This window comes from Oryzias latipes, chromosome 2, assembly GCF_053564925.1.
Source record: "Oryzias latipes strain Hd-rR chromosome 2, Olatipes_Hd-rR_3.1".
Classification (NCBI taxonomy): Eukaryota; Metazoa; Chordata; class Actinopteri; order Beloniformes; family Adrianichthyidae; genus Oryzias; species Oryzias latipes.
This window is the reverse complement of record NC_136238.1, coordinates 2936794-2947447: the sequence shown is the minus strand read 5'-3', so window position 1 is coordinate 2947447 and position 10654 is coordinate 2936794. Positions and strand designations below refer to the sequence as shown.

The following is a 10654-nucleotide window of genomic DNA, read 5'->3' as shown; positions in this document are numbered from 1 at the left end:
GCCTCAATTACAAAAGGGGTTTATTCAGACATACCTCTGGTTCGTCTGAAGATTAATAACCCCTCTTGTTAAAGTAAAATATGTCCAACACAAGAGGCCCTCAGCTCTCCTCTGTTTGCCCAGCTGTTGGACAGGACAAGTTAAAAAAAAAAAAAAACTATACGACCAATGAGAATGGCGCTTTTGCACACGTGTCTGGAGCTTATGAAGTTACAGTAAAACACAACTTGGGGGCGCTCAAACACAAAACTGTCTTACCAGTGAAGAAGATAGACGCCAAGTAGCGTCTACACTGCCACGACATTCTGAAATATCCCATGATACATTTTCCGCTCTTGTACCAGTCGATACCAGTCTTCTCTTAAATATGGGATGTGTCCAAAATCGGCGTCTTTTCCGGCGTCTTTCATCATTCAACAGAACAATAATTTCTTCATCGCTGGAGCTAGAGCTACTGGTGCTGGAAATATTCATGTTTTCTTTATATGATTCTGACAAGCGCGTAAATACTTGCTCTCTTCTTCTGAGTGAAAAGCAAGTTTAAGAAGCGTAAAGTTGCGCAGCGCCACCTTGTGTACAGGGGTATTTCTGTTTTACATTAAGCACCATCTAATGTCAGGGAATGAATTTGCATGTTCACTCGGCTCATCGTCAGTGAAAATCGCTTGGGTGTGAACACAAAAAACGTGTTGAAAAACGCTGGCGAATAACGTGCGCCGATATTCGTCCCCGTGTGTACGACCCTTAAGCATGTCTGGGTTGTTCCAGATGGGGTCATTTTCACGGTAAAAGTGAAGATTTTGACACTTTCAGAAATTCCCACCAGGCTGTTATAGTGGATTTACATGAATACTTTGGAAACAGTCCTGTTTTGATCTGTTTGGATGATAAATGGTAGATCTCACAGGTTGATCTTTCCACATATTGCCTGTTCTAAGTCTAACCTTGAGTTGGTTTCTGAATTATTTTATAACGATTTGAAGATTGTAATCTATATTGTAATCTGTTAGTGGAAGTGAGGTCATTCTAAGCCTCCACAGCTTTCTGCAGAGTTTAAAGGTTTAGACTCATTCCTGCAGGTTTATTGATCCATCATTGGGACCAGAGATACTGGCTCTACAGAAGTCCTAGTTCTGAACTGATCAGGATTCCAAATGTGGGTCAATAACTGAGTCCTTGTGAGTCAACTTGATACTTTTATTGATGAAAGCAGAACTCCTCTTTGTTTGGAGTTGGAGCAAGCAGAGTACAGGAATGCAAACTGTGAGCAGCACAGAACAGGATCAGCTGATCTAGATAAGCGGCTCTGCTGCAGTAAAGCCAGATGTTCAGTGGGATTCAGAGAAGGTCAGCAGGACATTTCACTGTCGCCTCAGGAATACAGACATCAGAATCCAGGTTAGTCTCTGTCACCATGAAAGTGAACAGGCAGGTTGTTCTCACACTTGACCAACAGCTTCCTGTTAGTCAGCACACTGCCCTGATATCGGCAGTCGGGGTACTTGGCTCCTGGCGCCAATTCGCACCTGACGATCCTGAACGTTCCTTTGCTCAGTGTTTTGTCTCCGTATGGCTCTCCTTCACCTATACAGATTTGTTTAACTCTGTAATCGGAAGAGACGATGAAACTGTTGCTATCTTTACATTTCCGCTCGCTGATGTGGCTGTTTATTGCTTCCATCTCTTGGTGACAGTGAAGCAATTCCATGCTGTCACGTACGTGCTTCCAGGAAAAGCTTTCATATGTAGCCAGTGATGAGTCAGCAACGAGCATGAGGATCAGCAAACAGCTCAGCAGGATCTTCATGGTCACCTGGAAGCAGAAACAACAACATCTGTTGGTTTTTCAGCTTTTCTACCAAAGCAGCTGCAGATCCTCAACACTTTCTTCCAGAAAGCGTTTAGCAGAAACCAACACGTCTAGAGATCCTAATGGGACCAGGATCACAGTGATGGATGGCGTTTCTGCAGAAACCATGACATTCCTGGAATTCCCTGTTTCATCCCCAAAGAAGGACCAGGACCTTCTGTTCTAAACGTCTGTCTGTCTCCGTTCAGAAGAAGGAACCAGCAGATAAAGCAGTTTTCTAAGGACACTTTCAAAGTCCCTCAAACTGAAAGGTCTGAAAGGAACTCCAGACTTTCTGGAGAGTGAACTGATGGCTGATGGTCTCACCCACAGTCTCTGGTTCTTCAGGAGCTTCAGAACGGGATGCTGGACCCACGCTGGTTCAGGCAGGAGGACCTCTGAGGCGTCAGCTGCTGAAGGTCTTCAGTCTCTGAAGATCTCACAGGCTCTTTATAGAGAGCAGACGGACAGGAAACGTCTGCAGGGACAGATGCAGATCAGAGAAAGGGAAGTGAAGACCAGAGATACAGATAGAAATGCCTTTATGGCGCTGGTAGGCCGCCCGACCACCGCTGATCGGCTGGTGGGAGCCGTCCACAGTCTGGTGAGACGCCACAGCAACGAGAGGTGTCTTAGTACGCGAGCTGTGCGTTCGCTCCAACCAGTTCCGTCGTGGCGGGGGTGGGACCCGGACAGAAATGACGGTTAAAAACAATCAAAGCACAGCAGCAGCTTTAATCCCCTATTTGCGGGGAGAGAAGGGCGTGCAGCCTGAAACACCTTCCTGAAGAAAAAGAAAAATGGTTTGCAAGAGCCTTAATTGTATGTGCAGGAAGAAGGCCAGTTTAGCATACCGGTCACTGAGAGGAGGGCGGATCTAGGGGAACAGAGTCACGTCACGCTTGCAGACTACTGCAGCCACGCCAAAGGTGCGCCAAAGTCTGTCCGATTTCTCGTGTCCAGGGAGCTGCCTGCCAACCCCCTTTCCACTTCCCGATGCCTTGATGTATGGCACAGCACAAGTTCATGTCCCAACGGGGAGGAGGAGGGCTTTTAAAGCACCGCCACCAAATGAACACAAGCCTCATAATTAGTGGGCGTGGCCTACTTGCCACATGTTCAAATAAGGTGGTAGGGGGCAGGGCAGCTGATGGGGCCAATGCCAGGTGGGCTAGATTTAGCACACTTTTGGTGCTGGGTTCTGTTTTGTGTTGTTTTTTTGTAGTACTGTTGGCTGACAATATTTGTGTGGTTCCTTTCTACTCCCATTGTGTTAGAATTTGAAGAAAAAGTGGAAAAGCATCTAATTAGTATGAATGAGATTGAAAATGATGAACAAAACTCTTAATATATGAAAAATGTTCAACATCTTAAGGTTTAAATGGAATATGAATGTAAAGACAAGATTTGAAAATGCATGAAAAAGAAAATTCAATATGAATCCTTGGATAAATGGAGAAGGATCCAACTATTTAGAAGATGAATAAAAAAGATGAATAAACTGGTAATGGATGAAAAACATGGAATGTTTAACGGCTTGAATGAGAATCTTAGATGAACAGTTGAGGAGAGAGGTTTAACTGGCAAAAACAGCCTAACTTCAATCCACTGATGGGAACAGAGACTGAGTGGTGATGGGGACAGGTTACCATGACAACAGCTGAGGTTGACATCCAGCCAGACTTTTGGTTTGGCTTCTCTGTATTCACCGTGTCTTCATGAACATGTCCATGAACCAAACATACTGGCTGTTAGGAGGGATTTCAAACTCACTGAATTAGAAGCCCAATCATTTCTGACAGTTGGTCCATACAGGATTTCTAATTCATTAGATCAACCTCAGTGTCGTCATAGTAACCATCAACTATAAGCCCAACATGTGTCTCCTAAAATCTAAAGAAAAAAATCAATTTTCAAAACCAATAAGATTGTTACGGCTGTGGCTGTAATATTGTTTTATTTGTATATTTGGAGTGTTTTTCTGTTTTCTTTGGTTTTCTTTGTCTTTCCTTTTCCTTTCAATCCTATAGTTGTGTGCAGATTGGATTCCAGTATCCAGAGCAGCTGATTGGCTGTGGAATTCCAGAAGCAGCTTTAAAAACTGCCACATCATCTGTTGGACCCCCCCCCCCCCCCTCCAGCTGACAGCAGCAGAGCATTTGACAAACATTGTTAGAGGCTTTTGTCCTTGAAATGTGGGTTTGGTTGTTTTTCATTGTAAATAAATCCCCAGCTTCATTTCAGTCTGGGTCCCGTGAGAGTTTATGAGTCATCGGTGAAGAGAATTTTCCTTTATGTTACACCCATTTAGAAACCCCTAGACAGGGTGTAACAAAGATATATAAACACAACTTCAAAACAATTGAAAGAAAAAAAACAACACAAGTTTGAGCTCAAAAAGCTCAATATTGAATAACCGCCAATCAAATCAAATCAAACTTTATTTATGAAGCACTTTTCATATAAAAATATATCACAAAGTGCTTTACATTAAAACACAACAAAATATAAAAACAAGCAAGATGATTAAAAAATAAATAAATATAAATAAATAAATAAATAAATAGGGCCCCCCTCCCGTTACCTAGCCCCCCACTCCTCTCACACCTCCCACCCCCTAACTGATGGGAAAAGACACAAAAACATGATGCTGGAAACGCTGGTAATTGGAACCTCCCCCTCTGTGAACAGCCGCATACACAGCCAAATGCAGCTTCACAGGCGGGGACCGCTCCACCACAGCTAAGCGGTGATGCAGGTCCCCATCTAGAGCCGCAGTGGCTGAACAGCAGCCGACCCAGAGGGAGGGGTTCCAGCTGAGGAAGCACCGGAAATAAAAATGAATGAAAATGAGAATCAAAAAGGAAACATATTGATAAAAACAATAAAACATTGAAATAAGGTAAATTAAAATAACACGATTAAAAATCAGGTTCAAGTTCATAAAACAAGATAAAATGGATAAATAAATAAAATAAAAAAATACATATAAATGAATAACTGAATAAATACATAAAAGTAGTAATAAATGAGCTAAAAGCCAGGTTAAACAGATGGTCTGGAGCCTTTTCTTAGAAGCATTAACGCTCTCTGCGGCTCTCAGGTCCTCTGGCAGACTGTTCCATAAACGGGGGCCTTAGTGCTGAAACGCAGCCTCTCCATAGGTTTTAGTAATCAACTGAATTGAACTGTTCCTCATTCAAGATGAACAGGATTACTGCTCCTCCATTTTAGTTGAAGTGACTTGCTTCAGCAGCATTCTGTTCAATGACGTTCAAGCAGACAGAGGAGCACAAAAGCATCAGTCAAGTCCATTTTTGGTCAAATATTCCAACCCAACATGAAGAAGTTTAAGGGAGCTACCCACGTTCAAACAAGCAGACTTCACATTTTCAGCATTTCTGTTCCTGCCAACCAGGACAACATAAGGACCACTGATCATTGTATTGATGAAGTCTGTTAGTAGACCTTGGACCTTCAATATCAATGAAACAGTCCCGCCAAAAGCATGTGGTCATGTTTTCTGGGTCTCTCCTGTTGCTGCCTTGCACAGAGAAGTCCACATCAGATAAAGTGCAGAGGTCCTTGGCCTGCAGTGGAATCTCCTCACTGACAAACATGTTGGAGAACACTGCCGGATTCTTCCTCAGCTCCTCCAGTAAACCAAGTGTTCTCAACCCCTCAACAAACCTATCCAAACATTTGAGAATGTGGGAATCGTCCTGGGCAAATGAGGGTTTCATTTTTCAGACAGGTGGGACAGGTGAGGCACTTACTGCTCCAGGGCAGTCGCCAATCTTCCATTGACCAAGAAGTCTGCAGCTGACTGGACAAGGGAGTCCTTCTCCTCCAGGCTGGACACATGTCTGAATGATGCTGAGACCATCTGCTGCCTCTGCAATTGTGCTGTTCGCCTGTCAGACTGTTGTTGCTTCCTGTAGCTAAAAAGAAAAAGAAACACAAAGATAGTGAGTGGCTTGTAAAGATCCCTTCCCTCTAGAAATGAGATGTTTCAGCAATAAAGCACTGGTGTTCATGAGAATGTTCATGGATATCCTCACGGCTATGGTTGGGCTGAAGGCCAAGTGACGCAGGTAACCTGAACACGTTTGAAGCCATTGATAAATCCTAGAGAATAAGGCTGTGTCACTGTACTGTCCATTCAATGGAGAACAACGTTCTCCTGCTGACTGATGAACTGTTCCCTGAAAGCATGGTCACCACCTTCATCCACCGTGGACGGGGGGGTTGGTATCCCACAGATTGGATAGAAAATTCTTTGGGAAAGAAATGTGGACCGACTCCTCCATGGACCACACACACAGTCATCATTTTAGGCCCCCCCACCCCCCACCCCCCCACATGTCCACTTTAGTCTGCAAAGCTAAAATGAAAGAACAGTCAAATCTAGCTCTGCTGTAATGCTTGTTCATTTAACACCTTCAAATGCTCTGATTCATATTAGTGCTGCTACAAATAACTTTTTATTGCACATTTCAAAACATGCTTCAAAAAGGTGATTCAGTACATTGAAGAAATGAAGAATCAGGGAAAAATCCTAACCAAGAGTTAACAAATGAAAGTAAAAGAACTAAAAAGACGATCCAGACAATAAACACATGAAGAAACCTGCCCAATACATCAGAAACAAACAGAATCAACAAATCAGAGAGGAGAAATAAGGGAGCAATCATGTTTCAGTCATCTACATTTCTAGAATTGTTCCAGTTGAAGGAGTACAGTCCTAAGAATTTGGGCTTCCCTACCTTGAGGATCCAGAGACAACTGCCGGTCTTTCTGGTGTCCCTCAAAGATCTTTGACTGGTGGACGGCCCTCATCAACAGCCTTAGGGACTCTCTTGTGGGGCCGCCTTCATCAACGGTCAATCATGGTGAGTGAATCCTGCTGGAAAACTCCGTGGATGCTTTCCCCTTTCAAGTGGGGCAGAAGAACTTGACAGACATGAAGGTAACCCAGAATCATTTCTGTATCCAGAAATGTTTAGTTCTATTTCCAATCTAGTTTCACTTCCATCCAGAACATATTTGTATGTCTGCAGTCCACAAACAGATGAGAAATAGTTTCCTCTCAGCTTTAGATACAGAATTCTACCGTTCAGAGAAAGATCTCTCATTAACCACATGTTATATCTTTGGATCATTTGTTCACTTATTGGCTTGAAATGAACTTCACTGCGATTTTTGTCATTTTTATGAATAATTCTACCAAGATATGTCAGTGAAGTTTGAACAGAAATACGGTTGATTTCTGGTGAATCCCAGTCTTTTAGTGGAAACAGGACAGATTAGTTAAGGTTCTTTTCTAATCCAGAGACGCCAAAGAAGTCCTGAATTCCTTTGATTGCATCTGTTATTTCATGTTCATTGGACAGAAACATAGTTGTGTCATCTGCTAGTTGAGAGACTTTAAATTCTCTCCCTGAAGCTGTAAAACCACCAAATGGACATTTTGAATATGATTTTAATAACCTGAGGGGGCTGAGAGGACATCCCTGCTGGATTCCTCTGTTAATGTCCAATCAGGAGTCAGTTTCATGGAGCTGTTGCATCCATTGAACAGAACCTCCATCACTTTAAAAATCTTTGTCTTTTGGAATCAAGAGACTTTCTGGTTTCAGTCTGGTTCTTCTCATAATCTAGATGACCTGCAGCTCTGATGCAGTCAGAACAGCTCAGTGTTATTGGCTTGATAAGAAGAGTCAGGGGCAGAGTGAGCAAACCAATGAGGGTTCAAATCCAGCCTTTGGTCTTAGTGAATTATCTAACAGTTGTTTTTTAAATTATCAGAGAAGTTCTTTACCATCGAATGGCTTTGCTTGTCGTAAAAAAAGGACCAGAAGAGTCGCGGTCCGGTTTGAGTGAACAGTCACTTCATCTGTATAGGTGTAAACAAAATCAGCAAATAAATGTGATTGAAGAGCAAAAACAAAGTGCTGTCAGCTTCCTGACATTTCTTCATCAATATCATGTGAAAGTGTGTGAATAGTGATGGCGATAATGAAACTACTGGGAGATTGAATCTTTTTGTTGTTGTTCTAAATGGTTTGATCTCATTGGACCACAGTGACATCTAATGGCTAAAAAACTGTTTTCAAAAATGCTAAACTCAATAAAACGGAATGTTTTGGCTTTTTTATTTCATTGTAGTCAGATTAGTGTGGAATAGGTCTGCAGAATTTATCTCACATTTATTGTTATCATGACACAAAGCTGTGCAATATGCATAATCACAAAAGACAGTGAAAATAGCAATAAATGGTTCCTTTAAATGTGCTAAAATGATCTTATGGCACCTTGAATTATTTAACCAATCAAATAAATCCATTTATGCATTTGACCAATCGGATGGACGCCTTACCGTTGTTGACCAATCAGATGGAGCCCTTTTATCTTAGATGTCCGTCTCTTATGGTCATTTGGAATATAAGTTTTACTATGTTGCAATGAAACGGAAATGTCTTTGGTAGTTTTGTTATTTGTTCATATACTAAATGTTATATGGTTATCACAATATTGATCACTAATATCAATAGTTTTCCTCATATGGTGCGGCCCCAGAGTGGAAGGACATTTGATTGTAATCATGTGGAGACGCTTCTGTGTCAACATCACTAGTTTCTGGAAGCAGATTGGAACCTTCAATAACTTTATGAAGGAAGAAGATTTGATCACCTGGACTTTTTATTCATGTTTACATTATTCATTGTGTGAAACCATGGGATGACAGAGCAACTTCAATTTCTGACAGCAGGAGGAGGAAGAGGAGGAGGAGGAAGAGGAAGAGGAGGAGGAGGAGGAGGAGGAGTTCCATCATGTCCTCCACTCTGTTTCTGTCATTTAGCTGATGGATCTCCTCCAGATGTTCAGTCCAAAGCTCCATGAGAACAGAGCTGCTGAAGGGCTCTGTGGTGCAGTGGCTTTGTGTTGCACTGTGAAAGGTTCAATTCCCGTCTGTTGCTCAGGATTCATTTCAGCTTCAAAGGAACTCAGTCAAAGTAGAAACAGAAACTCTTTGAAGTGCTGAAGATAACGTGGTGCAATAACTCAGACTGTTGGTGAACTGTCATCTAACTCAGAGGTTGCTGGTTCAAGACAGTCTACATTGTGGAAAAACTAGGAGTTTCTTTCCAAAGATACTTAGCAGGATTTGAACCCTCAACCTTTTGCATTGGTGGTCTGATGTGTTTCCACTGAGCCCTCATGGCTGGAACAGAGCAGTAGCTGGTCGTTCTGATGAGGTGAAGACGTTCCAGACTCTGAAAAAACTGTTGATGGATTTAGAAAGACATTAGGAGGGAATTGAACCCTCAGTCTTCTGCTCCCAGGATCAAGTGGTTCCCACTGAGCTGATCTGTCTGCAGCAGATCAGCAGCTGGTCTCTGTTTTGAAGTGAAGATGTTCCACACTCTATTCAAAAAACAGTTTTTTGGACCATACTTTGTGGGATTTGAACCCTCTCTCTTTGATTTAAAGGTCAGCCGTGCCTCCACTGAGCCGTTGTGTCTGCAGCACAGCAGCAGATGGACTCCTAGTTTCTGTTTGTTAACTTGTCCAACAGCTGAGCAAACAGATGAATCTGGGTCAGGAATCTTTAGACACACTAGGTGGAGATTTGAAGAAACTCCTTTTGGAATTTAGACTCAACTTTATTCATCTGACTTCTATTTGGAACATTTTTTGTTGGAGCGGATGGAAAAGAAAAGGAGGGAAGAAGACAGAGGAGGGGGGGGGGGTAAGACCATGAAGCAGCAGCATGTCTAGAATCATTCCAGTCAGGGTCAGATGTAACCCTGGTCTATCCTAGGCACTTTAACGTTGGGAGGTGGGTCATCTAGACCCACTAGACAGACGCTGAACCTTTTTTCTTCAATGATTTGTGATCTTCACTGGTGTCCATGGATTCCATGAAATCTTTCCACCTTTATCCACCTTTGTCATGGTGGGGAGAACAGGTCAATGGAAGGGGGGGGGTCATCTAAGACAGCACAAGGGTTCATCCAGATCTAGAAGGGGCGGGGCCTGTCCACACATACTCAAACGTTGGAAACATACCTGTTGGCTCCAAAAATGTTCACATCCAGACAAGTCCGCATGTCCACCATCCAACTCATGTTCACACACGCAAACACACAGTTTCAAGGAATTTAGCAACAGTTTCCAGAGAAATTACCCAGAATCCCGTTTGTTTCAGTCCAGATTCTCACTTTCTGACTTTGGACTGAAAAGTTCACAGTTCTGGAAAATAGGAAGAAAGCCTAAAGTCCAGAACTTCATGAGCCGTCTGGCGCCGATGGGCCGGTGCTCACCAGTCTGCGGTGGCTGATGGCGTTGAGGCGGTGAGCGATGGCGAGCACCGTGACTCTCTGAACTTCTCCCGGATGCTTTTCTGGATCAGCTGGTCCGTCCTGCGGGGACACAGAGTGCTTAGGAGGAGCAGGTGGGCCGCCTTTGGACAAATGGACCCGGAGTCCCGCTGCACCTCTGGTCCACGTTGGCAGCGGCCTCGCCCATGATGACGATGCGGTTCTTCCTCAAACACAGCAGCTGCCTCTGACCTCTGACCTGGTCTAGAGCGTTCCACAGAGCTTCATCTGAGTGTTGGTGGAAAGGATCCAGGTTCTTCCTCATAGTTCCCGTGGAGACAGAAGCTTTTATTTTGGAATTTCTTCATTCAAAGCCTTTCCACATGTTGGATCCTCCCAGGTGTCAATCTTCATCTTCAGTGGATTAACGCCACCATGAAAAACCTCTTCTTTTTGGAAAACAGCAGCTCTGTTTTATTGT

General features: G+C 43.2%; 1 long non-coding RNA gene across 1 annotated transcript; it reads right to left on the bottom strand.

Moving 5' to 3' along the window:
- Nucleotides 1–1183: 1183 nt before the first annotated feature.
- Nucleotides 1184–3127, bottom strand: LOC144983657 (uncharacterized). Its single transcript, XR_013647419.1, has 3 exons — nucleotides 2704–3127; nucleotides 2177–2327; nucleotides 1184–1813 (listed from the first exon to the last, which is right to left on the bottom strand). It is a non-coding gene; the product is annotated as an uncharacterized LOC144983657 (long non-coding RNA).
- Between the last annotated feature and the right edge of the window lie 7527 nt (nucleotides 3128–10654).